The sequence below is a fragment of the Lithobates pipiens genome, unplaced genomic scaffold (assembly GCF_037356315.1).
Source record: "Lithobates pipiens isolate NorthernLeopardFrog02 unplaced genomic scaffold, aLitPip1_a1.2 Scaffold_3, whole genome shotgun sequence".
NCBI lineage: Eukaryota > Metazoa > Chordata > Amphibia > Anura > Ranidae > Lithobates > Lithobates pipiens.
Window position 1 is genome coordinate 218,609,572 of NW_027507790.1, and position 24,018 is coordinate 218,633,589.

A 24,018-nucleotide genomic window follows, 5' to 3' on the forward strand; every position below is an offset into this window, starting at 1 on the left:
AGAACATGGTGACGTTATTTCGTTACGACGGGACAACGTTCAGGCTAGTAGCCAATAGCTTTGGTGTAGGAATTTGATCTGAGCATGCGTGGCACTTTGTCCGATCGGAATTCTATACACATGATCGGGCAAGGTCCGATCGGATCATGTTATCGGAAAATTTTACCGACAAGTTGGAAAACTTGGTCCGTCGGAGTATACAACGGAAACAGTCCGATAGAGACCACACATAGTCAGATTATCCAACAAAACGGTCCGATCGGACACATTCCGTCGGAATCTCCGACCTTGTGTACAAGGGCTAATGGGGTAAGGATGATCATGAGAAAAGTGAGGGATCAGCCCAGAACTACATGGGAGGAGCTTGTGAATGATCTCAAGGCAGTTGGGACCACAGTCACCAAACAAACCATTAGTAACACAATACGCCACCTTGGTTTTAAATCCTGCTGCCTCCACAAGGTCCCCCTTCTCAAGAAGGCACGTGTACAGGCTCGTCTGAAGTTTGCCAATGAACATCTCAATGATTCAGAGAAGGATTGGGAGAAAGTGCTGTGGTCATTTGAGGCCAAAATTGAGCTCTTTGGGACTCGTTGTGTTTGGAGGAAGGAAAATGCTGACTACAACCCTAAGAACACCATCCCTACAGTGAAGCACGGAGGTGGAAATATTATGCTTTGGAGCCGTTTCCCTGCTAAAGGTACAGGCTGACTTTTCTGCACTGAGGGACCAATAGGTGGGGCCATATATTGAAAAATCTTGGATGAGAACCTTCTTCCCTCAGCCAGAACACTGAAAATGGGTCATGGATGGGTCTTCCAGCATGTCCATGACCCAAAACATACCGCCAAGGCAACAAAGGAGTGTCTCAAGAAGAAGCATATTAAGATCATGGAGTGGCCTAGCCAGTCTCCAGATCTTAATCCTACAGAAAATGTATGGAGGGAGCTGAAAATTCAAGTTGCCAAGTGACAGTCAAGAAACCTTAGGGATTTAGAGAAGATCTGTAAAGAAGAAGAGTGGACCAAAATCCCTTCTAAGATGTGTGCAAACCTGGTCACCAACTACAGGAAAGTCTTATGCCGCGTACACACGACAGGACTTAAGTCCGGCAGACTTTCGACAGAGTTCTGACAGAGTTCTGACAGAGTTCTGACAGAGTTCTGACAGAGTTCTGACAGAGTTCTGACAGAGTTCTGACAGAGTTCTGACAGAGTTCTGACAGAGTTCTGACAGAGTTCTGACAGAGTTCTGACAGAGTTCTGACAGAGTTCTGAATGAACGGACTTGGCCACACACAATCACACCAAAGTCCGACGGATTCGAACGTGATGACGTATGACTGGACTAGAATAAGGAAGTTCATAGCCAGTAGCCAATAGCTGCCCTAGCGTCGGTTTTAGTCCGTCAGACTAGCACACACACACGAGCGGATTTCTGGGTCCGGCAGAGTTCTGTCGGAAAAATTTGAAACATGTTCCATTTCTAAAGTCTGTCAGACTTTTGCAAATCAAAAGTCCGCTGCAGCCCACACACAATCGAATAGTCTGCCGGAATCATTCCGTCAGACTTTTGATGTTGAAAAGTCTGGTCGTGTGTACGGGGCATTACTTTTATGTTTGCCAACAAGGTTTTCTCCATAAAGTCATATTTTGCTTGGGGATCACATACATATTTTACTCACTGAACTGCAATTACATTTTTAACATTTGTATCGTACTTTTTTTTTTGGTTGATATTTTGTCTCTATCATTTAAAATACACCTATGAAAAATTATAGACCCTTAATTTCTTTGTAAGTGGGCAAATTGACAAAATCTGCAGGGGATCAAAGAATTATTTTCCCCACTGCATGCGCAGTTCAACATATATTTTATGATGGTGATGTGACTCCAAAAGCCCATGTGTAGGAGTGACATCTTTGTGACCCAGCCAATCAAAAGGACAAAGGGTCCGATCCTGAAAGAAAAAAAAAAAAGGACAGTGACAGACTGGAGTGCAGACACCACAGTGCTAAAGGGGATCGTTTGCCAGCTAAGTCTGCCATAATGTTTGAATATGCAGATCCCACATGCGGAATGCCAGTCGGACGATTTGCCATCCAAGCTTCACTCCTCTGCCTTAAACAGGGTGTTCCAGGGCGGTCTGCCTTTGGAGCTCCAGTCCATTGGACTTCCTTTTGGCTTGCACTTCCTTTAGAGGGTCACTGTCACACCTGCATCATACTTATACCACATGCCCCTCCCATATACATTTTTGGATGTGCTTGGAACGCTGGCAAAGTTATCTCTATATGTGTTTTTACTGAACATTATCTTTGGGACATTACCAACCCCACCACAAGTATTATTCCATGTAAATGTTGTTTCTACAACCCTGAAGGACAAGCTTTATTAAGCTCCGAAACGCGTAGGCTGACTATACCTACATGGATTACACTATAAAATTAAGTGGTGTACACTGTTAACAATGTTTCTATAATTGTACCCAGAGATCTTTATATTTTTTATGTATATTGTACATTACTTTTCTGTTTGTTTTATGTAATAAAATATTTTTGTATTGTTTTCTAAGTGAGTTGTAGGTGCCTTTAAAATCCACCCCTAGGGGATCTCTTTTTCAGTAACTATTTTTCGGGATGTGGCACAACTTATACATGCAGCCCTGACGTACCACTCTTTTGTCTAATGTTTGAATATGTGTTGCATACTAGCACATTAAAGCTACTGGGCTCATATTTTCATTTATTTTTTGCCGAGGCTTGATGGCGCTTTAGATACCGACATACCCTTATTGATCCCGTCAGAAATCCAGTTAGCTCCTAGCTTCCTGCTTTAGGCTGACAGTGCTCGACTGAGATCTCAAACAATGATGTCAAACCTTGTTTTGAGTTTTCTCTGTAAACTTCAGAACACCTCCGCCTATGTTGTGGAGATAAGAAGGTGGAGGCGTTTTGTATAAGCCCTTGTACACACAGTCGGACATTCCGACAGAAAAAGTCAGATCGGACCATGTTGTCGGATAATCCGACCATGTGTGGACTTCATCTGACTTTTTACGTCGGAATGTCTGACCAACAAAGTTTGAGACCTGGATATAAATCCGACAACATGATCCGATCGGACTTTGTCCACTCGTTTGTAGAGAATTCCAATCGGACAAAGTGCCACGCTTGCTCAGATAAAATTACGAGACCAAAGCTATCGGCTACTAGCCTGAACGTAGTCCCGTCGTAACTAAATAACGTCATCACGTTCCGAACAATCTGATTTTCCAGACCGTGTGTATGCAACACCAGTTTCAGACAAAATCTTGTTGATTTTGTTGTCGGAATGTCCGACGTGTGTACAAGGGCTTCCTAACACACATCCTATCCTCAAATAACTCTGTACTCCATTGATACAAAACAGAGGGTGAGAGTTGTTACTCTAGAACAGGAAGGGTGTAACTGATAGCATTATCTACTGAAATGAAAGGACTAAGGACTGGTAACTGCAAAATTTTACATTGTGCTCTTGGGATGAATTTTAAAATGTCCCACACAAAACGGAAGTGTCATGTTATTTGTTACCACCCACTGAATGCCCTAACAGACTGAAATTTAATTGCACTAAATAAAAGAATCCTGCTGTCCCCCATAACAATAGTATCTTCATAATTGCTACTAATTTCTTATAATTAAACTCTGAAATATATCAAATTTTTGGCGATTTGCAACATGATTGAACAAAGTTACTAGATGAGATGTGAAGCAAGTAGAAAAGATTTGATTCCACTTAGAACCGTGAAATAAAAAATATTTCTGCTTCAGAGGGCTCTTTCAAATCTTGGGACTGGGTGAAGAACAAAACCATAATAATCCCCCCTGAATAGAGTCTGTAGAGTGTGAGCGCGGTGTGCTCGGTTGGTTATGCAAGGAAAATGTAATTTTGCTTCCAAGCCATGGCTAGTTTACCCAGCCTAAAAAGCGGCAAGTCTGCGGTGCCAATGCACACTGAAAATGCAAGCTGCAAATGAACTGCTCAGGTTAAAAAAAAAAAAAAAAAAAAAAGGAACTCCGCAAAAAACACTTTCTTCATATAAATATAAGGCTATTGCACTTTCTGAGACCCCTTTCACACCACACCGCACTTAGCATGGGCGGTAAAACGCCGCTATTTTTAGCAGCGTTTTACCGCTGGAATTGCGGCGCATTTCGGCTGCTAGCGGGGTGCTTTTACCCCTAGCTAGCGGCTGAGAAAGAGTTAAAACCGCCGGCAATACGCCACAATAGTGGCGTTTTGCTGGCGGTATTACAGTGCTGCCCCATTGATTTCAATGGGGAGCAGCGGTGGAGGAGCGGTAAACACACTGCTCCTTCACCGCTCCAAAGAAGCTGCTGGCAGGACTTTTCCCTGACGTCCTGCCAGTGCACCGCTGTAGTGTGAAAGCCCTCAGGCTTTCACACTACAGACAATGGTGCCGCTTTTTTAGGGTGGATTGCAGGCCCTATTTCTAACGCTATAGCGCCTGCAAAATGCCCTGGTGTGAAAGGGGGTCTAAAGCACAGCTCTTTCTGTAAAAAACAAAACCTGGTGTTTATTGCATTCCCATATCTATCTATGGTAAATGATAAAATACTTCTGCACTCCCCTTCTAAAATTTCTATGTAATACTAATAATCTAGCCAGCACATCAATATTCTAAAAATTAAACCATATCTAAACCCAAAAGCAATGGTTTTATATAGTTAAACCTACCAATGCTTAGATGTGGTGGCTGATCTGTTTTTGTTTTTTTGTTTTTATCTGGATGATTCGGCCAGCAAGTCTGTTATTTTTCAACTTCCTTTAACAGACCAAACTGTCCAACAAAAAAAAGTGTCAGTTACAGGGTTGAGACAAAACATTTACCACTGACTGGTGTGTTTACAGTAATCAGCTTTTATTCATGTATACAAAACTTTTATCCCAAAAGGAAAAAACCTTGCTGTGACTGCTTAAAAAGTGGTGTTCAGCTTTAATTTGTTAGTCAAGTCCAACTAATGCCGCGTACACACGACCAGTTTTTCCTTCAAAATAAACTCTGATGGTTTTTTCCAATGGAGTTCCACTGAAACGGACTTGCATGCACATAATCACATCAAAGTCCAATCGTTTAGAATGTGGTGACGTAAAACGCGTACGACGGGACTAGAAAAGGAAAGTTCAATAGCCAGTAGCCAATAGCTGCCCTTGCATCATTTTTGGTCTGTCGGAATAGCATACAAACGTTTTTCCCAATAGGAATTGATTCCGTCAGAAAGATTTAAAACACGTTTTATTTCTAGGTCTGTCAGAATTTTTGAAAAAAAAAGTCAGATGAAGCCCACACGATTGGAATTTCCGATGAAATCATTCCGTCTGACTTTTCCTGCCGGAAAGTCCGGTTGTGTGTACAGGGCATAAATCTGCTAGTGCGTCTAACACTGCCCTCCCCCCACAGTGACAATGCTGCTGTCCGAAGGGGTCTCCATTGTTCATCTTATGGAGTGGAGTTAAAGATTGCTGGTAAAAGTAAAAAAGCCTATAAAGTAAAAAAACAAATGCAGCCAAATCGCATTTAAAGATTGGCGTGCTACAAAATATTACATTTTTGTTTTTTGTTTAATACTGCTATAAATCTAAACTCCGGGAAAATAAAAATAAAAATGCTCCTTTTCAGTGGGGCTGCCCCTACATTATAAGGGTTAAGTGTGTGTTTTGGTCCAAGTAATAGGTGCTCAACCTGTGGCCCTCCAGCTGTTGTGGACCTACAAGTCCCTTAAGGCATTGCAAGGCTGAAAGTTACAAGCATGACTCCCAAAGGCAGAGGCATGGCGGGACTTGTAGTTCCGTATCAGCTGGAGAGCCACAGGATTGTGCACCCATGGTCTAAGGCAGTGATGGAGAATCTTGGCACCCCAGATGTTTTGGAACTACATTTCCCATGATGCTGGGGTGCCAAGGTTCACCATCACTGGTCTAAGGGAACTACATAAAGCAGTAATATTTACCTAATCCTCCATTCAAGCAGGCTCCCTCTGTGCTGCTAGACAGGATCCCACAGCCTCTTCTCCCCTATGCTCCAACATTTGTATGCCCTCTGATATAATCAAGTCCAAAACTGTGCCACCAGCCCTGAATTGGACAAGAGGATGCCAAGGGACAGTCCACTGCTGGAGCATAGGGGAGTAGAGCAGAGCACCAGCTGCTAAGGGGAGAAAAGGATCAGGTATATACAATTGCTTTTGTCGCCCCATAGACCTAAATGAGTATTTAACCCAGGAAGGTAATTTACTTTCACCGGAGATGGGCTATAACATAGTTCATGTTTGCTGAACACTAGCCATCTATCAGCAGAAAACCACTAAATGCTGGCAGAAACCCTGAAGATGCCAATTTTTGTAAGAAAGGTGTCCAGGCTACATTTAAATTCACCTATACAAGCAGTCCTCAAAATACATCTGGAACTGCTGTGTGGGAAACCGTCCAGCTAAATGATCTCCTGCCCGACGGTGCCTGCATAGTTCAAGTCAGACGGCCAGTAGAGAAGCAGCAGGGGGAACGCATATATAAAAAGGTAGTAGGTGACCACCAAACACCAACGCTTGGGAAGCATCCCTCAACCCAGGGCCACTATTCCATCCTTTGGCACACCATACATGTGGCAGGAGATGTAAAGTCATGAGATTGTAAAGTCAAACACACAGAGACACCATTACTGGAGGAAACAGAAAAGTTAAGTAAAATGTAGTTCCAACATCTACTAAAACTTACAATATGAATAGCCTAGTCATATAGTAGAGTTGCTCTCTTCTAAAACTCAGCTCTACCCTTCATAGCGGAAAATTCCTAAATGTTTACTAACAGGGATGCCTAGTTGTATATGTAGACTTTAGTAGTGTGTTGGAAAACAAGACCACGGGGCAGCTTCAAAATTTGCCATCTGATTGGTTGGCACAGGTCTCCACACAGCATGTTCGCACTTAGCCTTTCCACTGATAAATGTGAGCAAGAGAGGAAGAATGGAATTTAAAGATTAATTCGCTATCCACTTCAGAAGTACATGCAGACAGCTAAGCTTTGTGCTTCATTATCTCCTCCTGTAATATCTCTGTTTAAGGACCTCTACAGTTTTTCAAGAGTGAATTCAATTACTATGTAAACACTTTCTGGTACTTGAAAGGACAGACTTATAAACTGTAAAATCCTTGGATCCAGTCTCGATTTCCCTCACCAATTTACTTGAATAATGACAAGGTTCATTACTTGGAAGCATTGGTTATTTGATTAAAAGAGCACTGACAATGTCCTACATCATTATGAAGAGCAAGACTCTTATATGGTTTCTTGTTAAGTGTCTTTGATCTAACTTTCAAATGCATCTGACCTATGTATGTTGTCTAATCACCTGTCAGCTGTGACAGCTCAAATTCTGGCCGATTCCTGCTGGACTGGCGAAAAGTGGAGCCATGGGCGGCACTGCAAGTACTACCAGGCTTGAAAAAAGTTGACTGAGCCAAATAGAAAATTATTATTATGGCAGCACCAACACCCGTGGGAGCCATGGCTGCCTGAATAAAATAGTGTTATCTACATCCACAATGCTTACAGTGGATGGAGGAACCAAGTTGTGGCAGAGTGCAGTGGCAGTAACTCCCACACAGTCCAGTTGCAGTAAAAAAGAACCCGTATTGTAGTCAAAGTATAACAGTTCACAACAAGCCCAGCAGGATTGCAGATCGACCAGGAACACTCACAGATGAACAAAAGAACTCACAGCACTTTGAGGGGCAGAATGGGGACTGGCTGGTCCATGCCCAAGCGGGAAGGTTTGCAGTTAGAGGATCCCTAGTCTTTCCCTACTCGTTTGGTACCTTTCCGTGCTGCTATTACTGTCCCCGACAGATGGGTAACCTGTCCCTAGGCTATGCTAAATGCATGACAAACTCAGGAGCCAGGGTAAATAGAAATAGACTCTGCCTGACCCAAGATGGACATTGGTCACATGGGTTGTCAGCATCCAACCAGATAGCTGCCTCAGTGACCCAGCACACCATACATTCCTCTTGACTTCCTATCACACTGCACTGCCGCTGCAGTTGAGCGCCACCTGCAGCGGAGAAAATGGACTGTACCTGCCTACAAAGTGATTTTCTCTGTCTCTCGTGGGCTGTATGGCCAAAGTTTGAGTCATCCATGCCCAGCCCAAGACTACTGACCACATGCTTTACAATACACCTGCTTAACCTCTTTTTTCCAGCATCAGCAACCCGTCAGAGCCATTTTTTAGTTTAAGTACTTAGGCTTGGGGTCAATGTCGAAGGCAGAAGAAGGTGAGAAGGGTTAACATTCAATCTTTTGATTGCGTCATTGTTTTCCCATTTTCTGACTACCCGTGGGATTAAGACATTGGTGATTAGCTCCATCCCCTAATTCCCATAACTTCCTACTGGCCCAACTTAACACTCAACCCTCACCATAACCCTTATTATTTACCCTGATCCCAAAATTGAAAGCCTATGAGCAGGGTCCATAGTAGACATGTGCAATTTGTTTTGGTCTGAATATAAAGTTTGGTTGAATTTTTGGTTATTCAGAGATTCAGATGTATCCGAATCTCCGAATTAAACAGTAACAAATTTAATTGAAATTCATTTAATTAGGTTTCGTATGTTAGTTATCTTACTAATTCGAAATTTCTCCATCTAACATTTCTTAAATAACTAAGGGATGGAGTCACCCGATGATGTAATCGGGTGACCCCGTCCCCCCATGATGTGAACGACCCAGCATGCCTCAGTCGAAGTTGCAAGTAGGCGGGCCACTCACCATACGCATGGGGGCTTCCAGATTCGATAAGCCCACAGAACCCCACAACCACCTCCCAGGGTCGTGGGGAAGAGGCCCTTGTCCCCATCAACATGGGGACAAGGTGCTTTGGGGCAGACCCCCCATGTTGAGGGTATGTGACCTGGTGTGGTTGAGGAGGGGGGGGCTTGCTCATCCCCCCCCCTTTCCTGGCCTGCTGAGCTGCATGCTCAGATAAGGGTCTGGTATGGATTTTGTGGGGGACTCCATGCCCTTTTTTTTCCAGAATTTCAATTGCCGGCATTCTTTTGTTTACATTTTAGCTCTCAGCAAGGAAGTTGCTGACAGCTGATGAGTCATCGGTTGTTAAAGACGTGGCAACAGGCTTCCTGGCCCGTTCCTAAACAACCAGCTAATCTTCACACAGAATTCAAATTGGTCAATCATTTTTGGACCAATGCGAATTTGAATTGGTTACAAAAAATTTGTAATTCTATCTGAAATAAAACAAAATACATTTTCCCATTCTGCATATGTCTAGTCCATAGCCCTGCGAGGATACCGAGGGACAATCCACTGCTAGATTGCGGGGAAGCATTGCGCTTGCCAGGGGAGCAGAGGATCAGGTAAGTGAAACAGTTTCTCCTCTCCCCTAGACAAAATGAGCCATTAACCTTTGCAATGCAGACACAGCCCCATTGCAAGGGATCATTTTTATCTGCCAAGAGTTGGGCTTCAACCAACCATTTAATATTAAAAGGTTATACAAAGCCAAAACGTTTACTTTTTGTTTTGGATAGTGGATAGCTTAGAAAGTGTGTCAAGTTTTATTGGAATCCAGCTCCATCTGCAGAGACTCATCCTCACTATTAGTCCCGGTTAGTAACCATTGTTTCCAGTACAGAAATTGCTGGAAAAATTTCAAATATTTTTGAAAGGAACGGAGAGGAAGTGGGGAAAAAATATTTAAGTAGTGATATACGGTCGCTTTCAGAGACCTCCTCGTACTTTTCTTCTGTGCTTTGTATGCACTTTAAATTACCGCTTGAACCCTAGCTATAATCCCATAACCCATGCCCACCAACAAAAACCAAAATGCTGCTTCCAACAGCATCATTGTTCATGGCATGATTATGCACTTGGCATCAAATTATACCGGGATGATGCCTGCAGGTACAGGCATTATCCCAGTATGGTCTTATACATCCAATGGCCAGAAGCGATGAGCATTTTTGTTACTTTTTGTTACTTCTGGTAAACCGCACTATTTTTACATTTGAAAAGTATCTGATAACGCTGATCTTGGTGTGATCAGATGCTTCTAAAGGCAGAGGAGATATCTGGGGTCTAATGGGCATACGATCTCTCCCTAAAGAGTACCTGCCACTTCCTATTGCTGTCACAAGGGATGCTTACATTGTTTGTAGCAGCAACCAAAAGTGCTTTACAAGAAAAACTGTATAAAAAAAAAAAAAAAAATCCCCCCCCCCCATACGCATGCGTTGTACTCACACGCATACAGAGTGATGGCAATAATTCTAGCACCAGACCTCCTCTGTAACGTTAAACTGCAATTTTAAAGCATGACATGTTTAACTCGGTATAACTCCTTTTATATTTTACCAAAAGTGTGATTATTATTTTGTGCTTGTGTGCATTAAAATTCATTAAGGCTGGGTTCACACCGCTGCGGGGGGAGAACCGGATGTGATTCGCACAGCAAATCACATCCGATCTCCGTAGCGCTGCGAGTTCAGCCATACAGATAGTATGGCTGAACTCGCAGCGGTCCCGCAGCAAACTCGCACGGGACCCTTTTTTGGGTCCGCAACGGAATCGGATTGCATGGGGGTTCACACCATGCGATCCGATTCCTGTGCGAGTCGGCAGATCGCACTGCGATATGCCGACGGATCTGGGGGTGTCATTAACATAACATTGACACCCCCAGCCGTCCGCATAGGGCAGTGTGAACTGCCGGCGGGAGGTGTGCGATGCGGGAAAACGCCGCGGATTCGCGGCGTTCCCGCATCGCAGCAATGTGAACCTAGCCTAAAGTGTATTTTTTTTTAATTTGCGCAAAAACAAAACAAAAAAAAAAACACAACACTGAGCAAATAATGTGCGAGATAAAAATATTGAAAACCCACCAGTTTATTCTCTAGAGTCTCTGCTAAAAGATATATATATCAATTGTTTTGGGGTTCTAAGTAATTGTCTGGGAAAAAAAAAAGATTTTTACTTGTAAATAAAAATGGCTGGTCTTCAAGTGGTTATATTTGATGCTGCCTGTAAAACTCTGGGCAATCCTGGTAGCCCTGACATAACTGGCTGGTGGTTCACAATGTCCGCAGTGCTAGTGAAGAACCCCAGTCAGATAAGATCTCACTGCATTTCACATGTTGTGATCCTCTGATATAGATGTACTATATTACAACTTTGTAACGCAGCTGCAATCACTGATATGAAATAACATCTGACTTATAGGAGAAGAAAGACGTGTACGTACTGCAGCCGGGCTCCGTATCACAGGGGCTTGCTACGTTCATTGACGCGACTTCCTCAGCACACCAATCCAGTGTCTGTCTGCTCTGTAAAACAGAATTTGCAGGAGTCAGCTCACATACTTTACATGACAGAGAAGGCTGCAATGAGAGATCCACAAAAAAAAAAAAAAAAAAAACACTTTTCATATTTTCCAGCCTCTCGCAGACATTATCACTAAATTACAGTAAATGAGACAGACCTACACTAAAAAGTTGAATGTTTATTATAAATCTGTGTACAGCTTTCACACTCCAATGCTTCCCCCCATAAATTCACGTTAATCGTTGGTCCTGCAATGAAATGTAGAACATTTTTATGCGGATTTAAAGAGACCCTGTCACCCCCTGCTATACTGTGAACCCAACACGGACAGGTCATTTATATTGGGAGGTTGTAATCAGCTAGCAATAGAACATTATAGCAGTATTGTGTGAATGAGTCTGCGATTACTGCACTTTAAATGAAAAAAAAAAAAAATGATAGATAGATAGATAGATAGATAGATAGATAGATAGATAGATAGATATATCTATCTATCTACACATATACATACATACATATATACACACATACACACACACACAGTGTGGGTTATTTACTAAAGGAAAATCCGATGGGGACATGCAAAGAAAATAAAAAAAACAGCATTTTAGCTTGCACATGATTGGATGATAAAATCAGCAGGGCTTCCCCTCATTTCAGATCTACCCCTTAGATTTAGAGCGACTGCACTTCCAAGTGCACTTTCAGTGCAAAGTGGATTTGCCTTTCGTACATAACCCCCATTATCTCACAAAAGTAAGTACACCCCTCACATTTTTGTATTTATTATATATTTTCATGTGACAACACTGAAGAAATGACACTTTGTTACAATGTAAAGTAGTGAGTGTACAGCTTGTATAACAGTGTAAATTTGCTGTCCCCTCAAAGTAACTCAACACACAGTCATTAATGTCTAAACCGCTGGCAACAAAAGTGAGTACACCTCTAAATGAAAACATCTAAATTGGGCCCAATTAGCCATTTTCATTGTCATGTGACTCGTTAGTGTTACAAGGTCTCAGGTGTGAATGGGGAGCAGGTGTGTTAAATTTGGTGTTATCGCTCTCACTCTTTCATACTGGTTACTGGAAGTTCAACATGGCACCTCATGGCAAAGAACTCTCTGAATTTAAATTTTTTTTTAACGATTAATCATGCAGCTCTAATAGAAAGCTGTCAGAGGCTGCAGACATGCAAGAGGAGATGGTCAGAGACTGTCAACATACAACAAGAGATGGTTAGAGACTGCCAACATGATATATGTCACATACTGGAGACTCATGTGCAAGAAAAAATAAAAATATAACATGATTGGATAATGAAAATCAGCAGAATTTCAATCCATTCACTAAGCTCTAGAGAAAATTACCCTTTAAAATGAAAATTTCCAATGGGTTAAGGCAGTGCTGGAAGATAATGGTGGCCACACAAAATATTGACACTTTGGGCCCAATTTGGACATTTTCACTTAGGGGTATACTCACTTTTGTTGCCAGCGGTTTAGACATTAACCTCCCTGGCGGTAATCCCGAGTCTGGCTCGGGCTGGGATTTCAGTACCACGAGCGCTAACCCCGAGCGAGACTCGGGATCGCATCGCTGGATACAAAGAGACTTACTTACCTTGTCCCCTGGATCCAGCGATGTCCCCCCGCTGTGTGTGCGGGCCGTCCTCTGCTTGATTCACATAGTGCCCGAGTGCCGCCGAGCTCCATTCCCTGCGACTTTACGACACATGGGAGCGGAGATCGGCGCCAAATTCAAAAAAGTAAAAAATACACAATACACATACAGTACTGTAATTTTACAGATTACAGTACTGTATAAAAAAATTACACATCCCCTTTGTCCCTAGTGGTCTGTCCAGTGCCCTGCATGCACTTTTATATTATAAATACAGTTTTTTCTAACTGGAATTTGGAGATTGTCCATAGCAACCAAAAAGTGTCCCTTTATGTCAAAAGTGATTTTAGACCAGCTAGAAAACAGAGATAATAAATTAGAGTCACTTGCACAATTGAGCGATAGCGATTTGTGGGGAGATCCGTCATCAAAACACTAAATCTAATGACAGCGACAATTCTGCAAATTAGCAAATTTCAGTGTTTTTGGATTTGATTACATTATTGAATAATTTTTATTATTATTTGTTATCATTATTTATTATATTATAAACTTTATCATACCCGGGATGTCTACTAGACTCTGGTTTGAACAGATTTAAGAGAGTTGTTCCTAAAAATTGCAGGCCTACAATATAAAAACGCCAAATTTCCATGCAAAATAATTGTACCGCTTTCAGCACCTAAAATCAGAAATCATACCGCCAGGGAGGTAGGGAGGTTTATGGCTGTGTGTTGAGTTATTTTGAGAGGACAGCAAATGTACATTGTTATACAAGGTGTACACTAATTTACATTGTAGCTAAGTGTCATCTCTTCAGTGTTGTCACATTAAAGATATAAAAAATATTTACAAAAATGGAAGGGGTGTACTCACTTTAGTGAGATACTGTATATGTGCGATAGATATATATATATATATATATATATATATATATACACACATACATACATACATACATACATACATACATATATATATATATATACACACACACACACACACACACACACACACACACATACACACTGGTTCTCATAGTGTAAATATGGTAAATTATACTGGAAGAACCAGTTTTGACAAAGAAAGGAAGCATGCTAGCTCAGAACATGTAAGGGGTCTTGTTAGAGACAGGGTGGTTTTGCCCACAAATGTAAAAAGCTGCACTCAATCATGGCTCTCCTGTGGAAGCATCTGAGGACATTTTGGGAGCACATGTCCAGGCCTGTCTGGCCTTGAATGGACGGTGTGTGAACTGAACTGAACTGAGGGTCAGTGTCCGGATACTGATACAAGAGAACCAGACTGAAAGTTTACCCTAGACACCAGGAGAACCAGTCTATCAAAAAAATGTGTTTAGAGCAGTTTTGTCTGGCTGAAAGAGTCTGCTACAAATAACATGGAGGCTGGAAAACTTTTGTCACTGTGTTGTGCGGGAATAACCTATTAGGGACAAATCTTGTGCTAGAATACTTCATTGAAAAATGTAATTGGCCAAGTGGAAAGAATGCCCCTTACATTGGAGGTCAGTGGGAAGAATGGGCCTTACATTGGAGGTAAGTGGAAAGAATGCCCCTTACATAGGAGGTCAGTGGGAAGAATGGTCCTTACATTGGGGGTCAGTGGGAAGAATGCCCCTTACATTGGAGGTCAGTGTAAAGAATTCCCCTTACATTGGTTTGCATTGGAAAGAATGCTCCTTACACTGGAGGCCATTGGGAAGAATGCTCCTTACATTGTCAGTGGGAAGAAAGCCGCTTGCTTTGGTGCTCAGTGGGAAGAACGTTCCTTACAGTGATAATTAGGAAGACGACCAGCCCCTTATATTGGTGGTCAGTGGGAAGAATGCTCCTTATAGTGGTGGTCAATGGCATACCTCCCAACTTTTTGAGATGGGAATGAGGGACACTTATCAGCAAAAGTATGCAGGCATACTTAAAGGAGAATTGTACAAAAAAACAAAACAAGATTGGTTAAATCCACAAGTATTTTTTTTTTTTACCACTACCATTTCTTTATATTGGCTTTTGGAATTTACAAATGCAGCAATTTAGAATTTAGTGGTAAAGGTTTAGCACTGGAAAACACTTTTTGATAGATAAAAAGGGCATTTTAAGTACATCTATATAGATCAGGCCAAAATGAGGGACAAATGAGGAGGAATGAGGGTCAGAGGGACATTGCTCCAAATCAGGGACAGTCCCTCGAAATCAGGGACAGTTGGGAGCTATGGTCAATTGGAAGAATGTCCCTTACATCTGTAGTCATAGTACCACCCCTACAGATAACTGAAAAGATCTTTGGTGTAGTGCCACTGGCTCTGCCAAGTTCTCCCCAGAATAATGCAGGCACCATCAAATAGGATGTCAATCATCCACAGCTCAATTAACCCTTAGCCACCTCTGGAGGAACCTTGGTTGAGAATAGCTGGTCTACTGTACATGTCCTGCTGGCCAAGCTCAGCTGAACGAAAACAGTGATTGGACAGGTTACCTTATCTGCACAATATTATGCCTTTCTTCGATAATCCAGCAAAGTAGATGTAAGCAGCTTGCCTCTTCTGACCTGTTGAGCTAAACACCATGTACTGGCCAACTCTAGAGCTCGATGTCAGAGGGATACAAAGGACTGTGTGTAGAGGTAATTGCCATAATGACAGTGTTCCGTCTGTATGATCAGAAAGCTCCAGAGACGTGTACACCGATAAGCACTTTGTGAAGTTCTATTATACACGTGATCTGGTAGAATCCCTGTTCTGATAATGAAACAAATATACACCTAAGAGGAAGCTAAGCTCCAAAGTCTACCTGTTATCACAATTACAAGCATGCTGATGTGTTTTTCACTTTGTCAGTGGTTTCCATGACGTGTCCCAACACCATGCCTGTGTCTGCATTACGGTAATTCAATTAAGGCTCTGTTGCTAGATCGACAGTGAGTTTCTGAATTCAGCCTTGTTTATTTAGGCGATTGTCATCACTTTAAACCAGCTTGCGATCATAAAAACCATCAATGGATATCCAAATTCTATCATCTGATACCCAACAATTAATAGCAAATGGTTTTCGCCATACCCAATGGTATCTAACCAGACAACTTACTAATGATTCCCAATTGAATGTTTCACTATTTGAGCAGATCACACCTAACAATTGTTATACCTGAGGACTTTCATTCCCCCCACCATCCGTCAGTCCCTGGTAAGCTAAAGCTAGACCATACACTAGTAAATATTTAACTGAAAATTTTTATGAAAATTGTCAGTACTTTTAATGACTTGTCAAATGTCAAGCATTAATTCACAATGAACTTACATTTCACTTAGCATCATGGGATGAGTAGTTATCTTTCCCCGTGCAGAGGTGATGTGCGGCTATAGCTAAAGTCCTCCTCCCGGCACCTGGAAGCAGAGAACTTTCCAGTGGAACGCTATGATGTTATAGTGCTATGAATTCATGGAGATCTCAAACATACTCTGTTAAAATCGGGTAGCAATTTTATTTGGACCAGTGGAGAGAATCATGAAAACAGGATCCTGGGAGTACAGCTTTAAAAAATGAAAAAAAAAAAAAAAAAAAAAGACAAAAAACTGCCAAAACACTGATCATGGCCCAGGAAGGGAAATTACAGATGTTGTCCATCGGCCCAACAATTACCACATTGTGGTCAAAGGACAAACCAAATCAGTCTGGGAGAATTGTTGTGAGGTAAAGGCTAATGTAAACCCAACATTTCATATTCCTGACATGTCCCTGCTGTACTATGTACTTGTTTGAAAAAGTATCCTGTTCTCTTTGTATTGTTTCCTTTGTGTGAAACCCCTGCCAGTCCCTCTGCTTTCCTATTAAATACTCACCACAGCTCCCGGAAAAGATGCCCCTCTCTAGTGGTTTCCAGCTATTGGTGTTGCACTTTCCATACACAGTGATTTTGTGAGTACACTATTTCTAATGAGGGTTTTTCTCCCATTTTGGCTTTTTTTCTTTCAAAAGACAATTATCTAAGGATTTTTATAATTTTTTTTTTTTTATTTTTTTTTACAGATGTACACGTTTGCTCCTGAAGAGTGAATAAAATTCCATGAAACGTGATGAAACTTCTGTACTTATGTTTAAATCGATCATGTGTTGTTTTATTATCTTATATCAGATTCATGTACCTGTGTAATTATGACTTTTTTGTAAATTATGGTGTTTATTCCTAATAGTAACGGGGAGGGCTTTTTTCCCCTCAGAGAATAGGTGCAGGAACTCCCCCTTTCTGAGTCACCCCATTTTCCCTACCCCCTGCCCACCTCCGAGCACCATTCCATGGTTCCAACAATAGATCCATTCCAGCAACAATTGACCACCCAGAAACATAAGACCCCCTGCCCCCCCCCTCCCCAGCAACAAAAGACCCCCCCCCCAGCAGGTGCCGGAACTGTATTGCCCCACGTTCCCGCTGAAAAAAAGCCCTGGTGATGGGAAGTCAAGAGGTGTTATACCCACAATCTTTCCATATGGATTCATGCTTTTATATGTATGTATCCAGATGAAATATTGTGATAATAAAATCAGTATCATGTATTATTGTTTATATCTGACACATATAAATACCAATTTTTGTCCTTTTCATATTGACTGCATGCCTCATTCAAAGTCCCATTTCTTTTTCTTTTTCCCACATAGATGGGGATGGAGGCGTGACCAGGTCCCTGCCTCATTTAACCACTTGACCACTGGGCACTTAAACTCCCTTCCTAACCAGGCCAATTTTCAGCTTTCGGTGCTCTCACATTTTGAATGGCAATTACTCAGTCATGCAACACTGTACATATATGAAATTCCTGTCCTTTTTTTCCACATAAATAGAGCTTTCTTATGGTGGTATTTAATCACCACTGGGTTTTAGTTTTTTTTGCACTATAAAAGAAAAAAGGCCAAAAATTCTGTAAAAAAATTAATTGTTCTTCGTTTCTGATATAAAATTTTGCAAATTAGTAATTTTTCTTCATACATTTTGCCCAAAATTTATACTGCTACATATGTTCGTTAAAAATAACCCAAATTAGTGTATATTATTTGGTCTTTGTGAAAGTTATAGAGTCTACAATCTATGGTGCCAATCCCTGAAAATTGATCACATCTGATGTACTGAAGGCTCATCCCATTTCTTGAGACACTAACAAGTAAGGAAAATACAAATACCCCCCAAATGACCCCTTTTTAGAAAGTAGACATTCCAATGTATGAAGTAGCATGGTGAGTTTTTTTAAGTTGTGATTTTTTCCCACAATTCTTTGCAAAATGAAGATTGTATTTATTTTTACAAAATTGTCATATTAACAGGTTATTTCTCTCACAGAGCATATGCATACAACAAATTACAACCAAAAATACATTCTGCTACTCTTCCGAGTATGGCGATACCACATGTGTGAGACTTTTACACAGCCTGGCCACATACAAAGGCCCAACATTAAAGTAGCACCTTCAGACGTTCTAGGAGCATAAATGACACATCTCATTTCTCAACCACCTATTACAGGCCCTGGAGCACCAGGAAAATAGAATTGCCCACAAAATGACCCCATTTTGGAAAGCAAACACCACAACATATAATCTATGAGGCATAATGAGTCTTTTGAATGGTTCATTTTTTTCCAGAAGTTTTTGGAAAATGTGGAAAAAAATAACTAAAAAAATATTTTTTTTTATACAAAGTTGTCAATTTATAAGATATTTCTAACACATAGCATGTATATAGCAAAAAATTACACCCCAAAACACATTCTGTTACTCTTGTCAAATTTGGCGATACTACATTTGTGAGACTTTTACACAGCCTGGCCACATACAGAGGCCCAACATTGAAGTAGTGCCTTCAGGCGTTCTAGGAGCATAAATTGCACATCTCATTTCATTCCTACCTATCACACTTTTGAAGGTCCTTGAGCACTAGGACAGTGGAATTATCCAAATAATGACCCCATTTTGGAAAGAAAACACCCCAACGTATATTCTATGAGGCATGGGCTACAGATAGGTACTCAGGTACTCTGATGGGCTGGTAACTGGTACTCGGGTACTCTGAAGGGTGGTGACAGGAACTCAGGTGGGATGTGACAGGTACTCAGATGAACTGTGACAGGTGCTCAGGTACTCGGGTATTTAGATGTACTGTGACAGGTACTCAGATGGACAGTGACAGGTCCTCTTTATTGGAGGGACAATCAGTGTGTGTTGGTGTACACTGTAAGTGATAACGAGATGTTACCACAATCTCCTTCACACGATCGGTGTGTGAGGAGAAGAAGAACCCGGTAACATCTTGCTACCGCTCTGTGTTTACATTTTAGTGATCAGCTGTAAAAGGATCACAGCCGATCACGTGGTAAACAGCCGCTGGCCAATGGCTGTTTACCAGCATTGGTGGCGAGCATTGTTCCGGAGAACATGCTGCCACCGATGTGATCGTGCGCATGCGCCGTGCAAAGTGGGGTGGTAGCATCTGTGATCGGCCGTGACTTCATCATGGCCGATCACGTGGCAAATAGCCATGCCCAATGGCTGTTCACCCCCCTCGGTTGCGAATGGTGTCTCCGTGACACGCTGCCACCGAAGGTACAGGGCTATGTGCACACGATTGCACGCATGCCCTGTTTAAATGGATGGACGTCATATGATGCCCATCCAGAACAAGAGCCACGCTGCCTGGCCATCATATGACTGGCGGCGGGCGGCAAGCAGTTAAAATCTTTAGGACTTATTGGTTCTCCATGGCATTTATAGTGAAACACGTTTACATCTGCTGTGTGTTACTGTGTCTTATGGAAAACCAATAAATTCTGACGATTTTAAAGATCAAGCACGGAGCTGCGGTCTATCTCACTTCATGTGCACACAGGGTGTGTCGGCTGTGCCTGGGCACACCCTAATCACCCCGTCCACGTTAATAATATCACTCTGTGTGCCAGCAGGAAGATGGGAAAGTTCTCCCTCTTACCAGCTTTGCCATAAGGGAAGCGTTTACGCTCTTTCCTTTCACCTGTGCTGGCAGGCAGATCAATGTGCCACGGTCATATGTAAACACATGTGTGTAGGAGCTTTGGGTGCACACCCTAATGCAATAGGCTGTGCACACCTATGATTAGGCCACTTTACATACTCACCTCTTCCATATGTAGGAGAAAGCAAACCACCTTGGTTTTCATGTATCACTGTACGGTTTAAATGCTTTTAGATATAATTGCGCCAGTTTATACCAGTTCACATGCGTTATCTACAAAATAAACTTACCAAAAAGCACACAATTGCTTCCTGTAAATAGCAGGTAAACCTGCTGCACATAGAGGCAGGAAGTACTTCTCCATGTGAATGGCTTTATTCGGACATTATAGTGAAACTTTGAAGAGACATCAGGTAACCTTAAAGTGGTTCTAAAGGTTGACGGTTGTTTATCTTTATGCATTCTCTGCATTCCTTCTTCTCCAAGAAGAAAAGTTATTTTACTGATTACATGGCCTGTAACATGATCTGTGAGTCTGATCAGCCACAGGATTCTCTCCTCCATTCACAGATTGTGTTACAGGCCATTAAATAACTTTTCTTATTGGAGGAGGAGGCAGGAAGAGGCATATCCCCGGCAGATCATTTTTAGTGCAGCTGAACCCAGAGTTGTAACCCCCACAGTGCTGGAAGTTCAGCTGCAGGAAGAGGACAGGGCAGCCCTGCAGTGAAGATTTCTCCTGAATCCAGCAGCCTGAACATCGTGAGACATCCTTCATTACAGAGAAGTCAAAGCTGTACAGATATAAAAAAATATATTTTTTAGCTAAACTTCTGTAGCAACAGGAGCTACACAAAGGTGATATCTAATTACAGTTAGCAATAAAACAGTGTCACTCATGTCAGTAAATGTAACTAGGCAAAAAGGCAGAACTGCGATCCTCCTATGTAAACAAGGCAGATCGCTGTTCTGACAGGAGGAGAGGGATGAAATTTGTGTCCCTGTAAAGCAGGAAATAAAAGCCATCTCCTCTTCTAGCAAAACTACCTCCCACAGTATAATAAAACACAGGTTAGGCACTCAGTTAACCCTTTGATTGCCCCTGATGTTAACCCTTTTCCAGCTAGTGTCATTAGTACAGTGACAGTGCATATTTTAGCACTAATCACTGGCCCCCTAAAAATTGTCAGTTAGTATCAGAATGTCCGCTGCAATATTGAAGTTCCGCTATAAGTCGCTGATCGCCACCATTACTCGTAAATAAAAATATCCCATAGTTTGTAGACACTAACTTTTGCACAAACCAATCAATATACGCTTATTGGGATATTTTTTTTCCCAAAAATATGTAGCAGAATACATGTAGACCTACATTTATGAAGAAATTAGTTGCTTTTTTCAATTTTTTATTGGATGGATTTTATAGCAGAAAGTAAAATATATTGTTTTTTTGTTTTTAAATTGTCGCTCTTTTTTTTTGTTTTTTTTGTTTATAGCGCAAAAAATAAAAACCCGCAGAGATAATCAAATACCACCAAAAGAAAGCTCTATTTGTGGAAAAAAAATACATTTTATTTGGGTACAGCGTCACATGATCAGTTAAAGTAACGCTGTGCCATATCACAAAAAATGGCATGGCTATTAAGGGGGTAAATCTCCCGGATTAAAGGATAGGTTCACCTTTTAGAATATGTTACATGTTACAATGAAATTCAGAGTGATGCTGCAGCCCCCCCACCCCGATTGCCCATTGTGACAGCAGGCTGAGGATCTTCTTCCCGTACCTGCTGTAACAATAAAAAAAAAATTTAAATAAAGAGTTTTGTGCAAGGGGGAACTACAACTACCGTCAGCCATTGCGGCTTGTAATTCTCAATGAACACTCTAGGTAGTACATTGATGCTTCCCGTTATTCAGCAGCTGCCTCCCCATACAAGGTCCTCGCAGACAGCTGCACTAAAGCCCCATACACACTATCAGATTTTCTGCTGATTTTTGTCTTCAGATTTACCAAAACCATGTAGTAGAAGGGCCTGTCTGATTGCATACACATTGAAACTCCTAAGGTTTGACCTCATATTATACGGTTTTGGTAAATCTGAAGGAAAAACTCAGCAGAAAATCTGATAGTGTGTATGGGGCTTTACAGTCTGCAGGAGCCTGAGATTGCACCCGCAATCTGCTTAAAAAAAATATGCATTGATTTATTTATGTATTTATTTATTTTACAAAGGTAAAGAAGCATTAGAAAACAAACAGAAATTCAGATTTGAAATCTGCATTTTTTTTTCTATATAAGTGATAGCAATGTACTTAGCAAATAACAAAGATGAAAAAGAAGAGCATGACTTTCCTTTAAAATGTTTTAAAACATAAAAACAACTTTGATCATTTGATTTTTTTATTTTTATAGACAGAAGGCATTGCAGCTGTTGGATAATTACAGCTTCTTCTGCCTCTCATCTATGGCTTGGCAATAGAGACATCTTTAAAATGACCCCAGTCTAGTACTGTACATACAGCTCATTACAGATCATTACAGCTAATGAAGCAACGATAATGGGGCTTGCATACGAATCATTATTTCTGGACGGCCTTGGGAAGTCGGTGGGGAAATTTTGCCGTGATAAGTGTGTCTCACCCTTGAGATTTGATTTTATTATGCTAATAATACTGATAAGCTACTCTCTTATTATATATCCTCCAGACAGCAAATCCTCCGAGGCTCGGACATATTTTGCAATTGTATGCTTCTGTGCTTGATGGCTTCATTTACAAAACATTTTACTTTCAAATATAACTTAGGGTCCTTTCACACGGGGCGGATCAGTTCTGATCCGCCCCGTGGATATCCGTTTGCTCAGCGGGGATCAATCCGTCGATCCCCGCTGAGCAGGGAGATGACAGGTCCGTCTCTGCACACTGTGCAGGGACAGACCTGTCACAGCGCCGCTCTCCCCTATGGGAGATCGGATGACGACGGACCGCAGTGCCTGTCGTCACCCAATCCGATCCGCAGACGGATGGAAAAATAGTTTTCCTCCGTTACACTTTTTCGGATCGGAGCAGGTCGGATGTCAGCGGACATGTCACCGCTGACATCCGACGCTCCATAGAGCTCTATGGAGCACCCGTTCAGGTCCGCCTGAAAAACTGACAGGCGGGCCTGAACGGAACGTCAGTGTGAAAGGGGCCTTAGGCTGGCCATACATGGAGCTAAAAAAAAATTCTTGCAACTTCGAATTGCAGGAAAGAAATTCGCTAGATTCTCACATCAACACAAGAAAATGCTGATCGGGGAATCCCTCCTGCCGAGTCATTGTCTTCTCCCGGCAGGGGAAGCCGTCTCTGCCGGGAAAAGACCATGGTTATCACTAGCGGCTATAGCAGCTGCTACCGATAATGGCAAGAGAATCTGGCAGGCTGGTCGATCAATCAACTTAGTCCATTCAGCCTGCCCATCAAGGGTTAGGATCTTGGCCCGTTCCTGTTAAACCGGACAAGATTCGAATTGTAAATGGCCTTGCCTTACTTTCACTTAGAGACTGGCTGCTCGATTATGGGTCTAGACCACCTTCTCCTGCCTCTCATACTGTACTGATGGTTAATTGAGCTACTCCTCAGTGATGGGCCAATACAAAAAAACATTAGATAGGAGGGGTGGGCCAAAGCTGGAAACCAGGAGGATAGTTTCTATGTGCATTGACCTGTAGGGTTTTCTCTACTAGACATTCAAGACAAGCACCAGCAGATGCCTGAAATAATAGTTGTCTCTTTAACCATCTCCATACCGCTAAACTGCAAGCCCTTGTACACACGGTCGGACATTCAGACAACAAAATTTGTCGGATTTTGTCCGAAACTGGTGTTGCATACACACGGTCGGACAAATTTTTCGGAACAAATGATTGTTCGTAACGTGATGACGTTATTTAGTTACGACGGGACTACGTTCAGGCTAGTAGCCAATAGATTTGGTCTAGGAATTTGATCTGAGCATGCGT

The 24,018-nt window shown here is 41.8% G+C and overlaps 1 protein-coding gene across 3 annotated transcripts in view; it reads right to left on the reverse strand.

Annotated features, from left to right (window-relative positions):
- Positions 1-24,018, reverse strand: part of GHR (growth hormone receptor) — a 546,779-nt gene that overhangs the window by 460,083 nt on the left and 62,678 nt on the right. For 2 of the 3 annotated variants that reach the window (XM_077462799.1, XM_077462797.1), the window contains exon 2: positions 11,320-11,401. The gene's annotated coding sequence lies outside the window, so the exon portion shown is untranslated. Of the gene's footprint in view, positions 1-11,319; positions 11,402-15,517; positions 15,685-24,018 lie in introns of those variants that run through there. The other variant, XM_077462798.1, reaches the window with a different exon arrangement.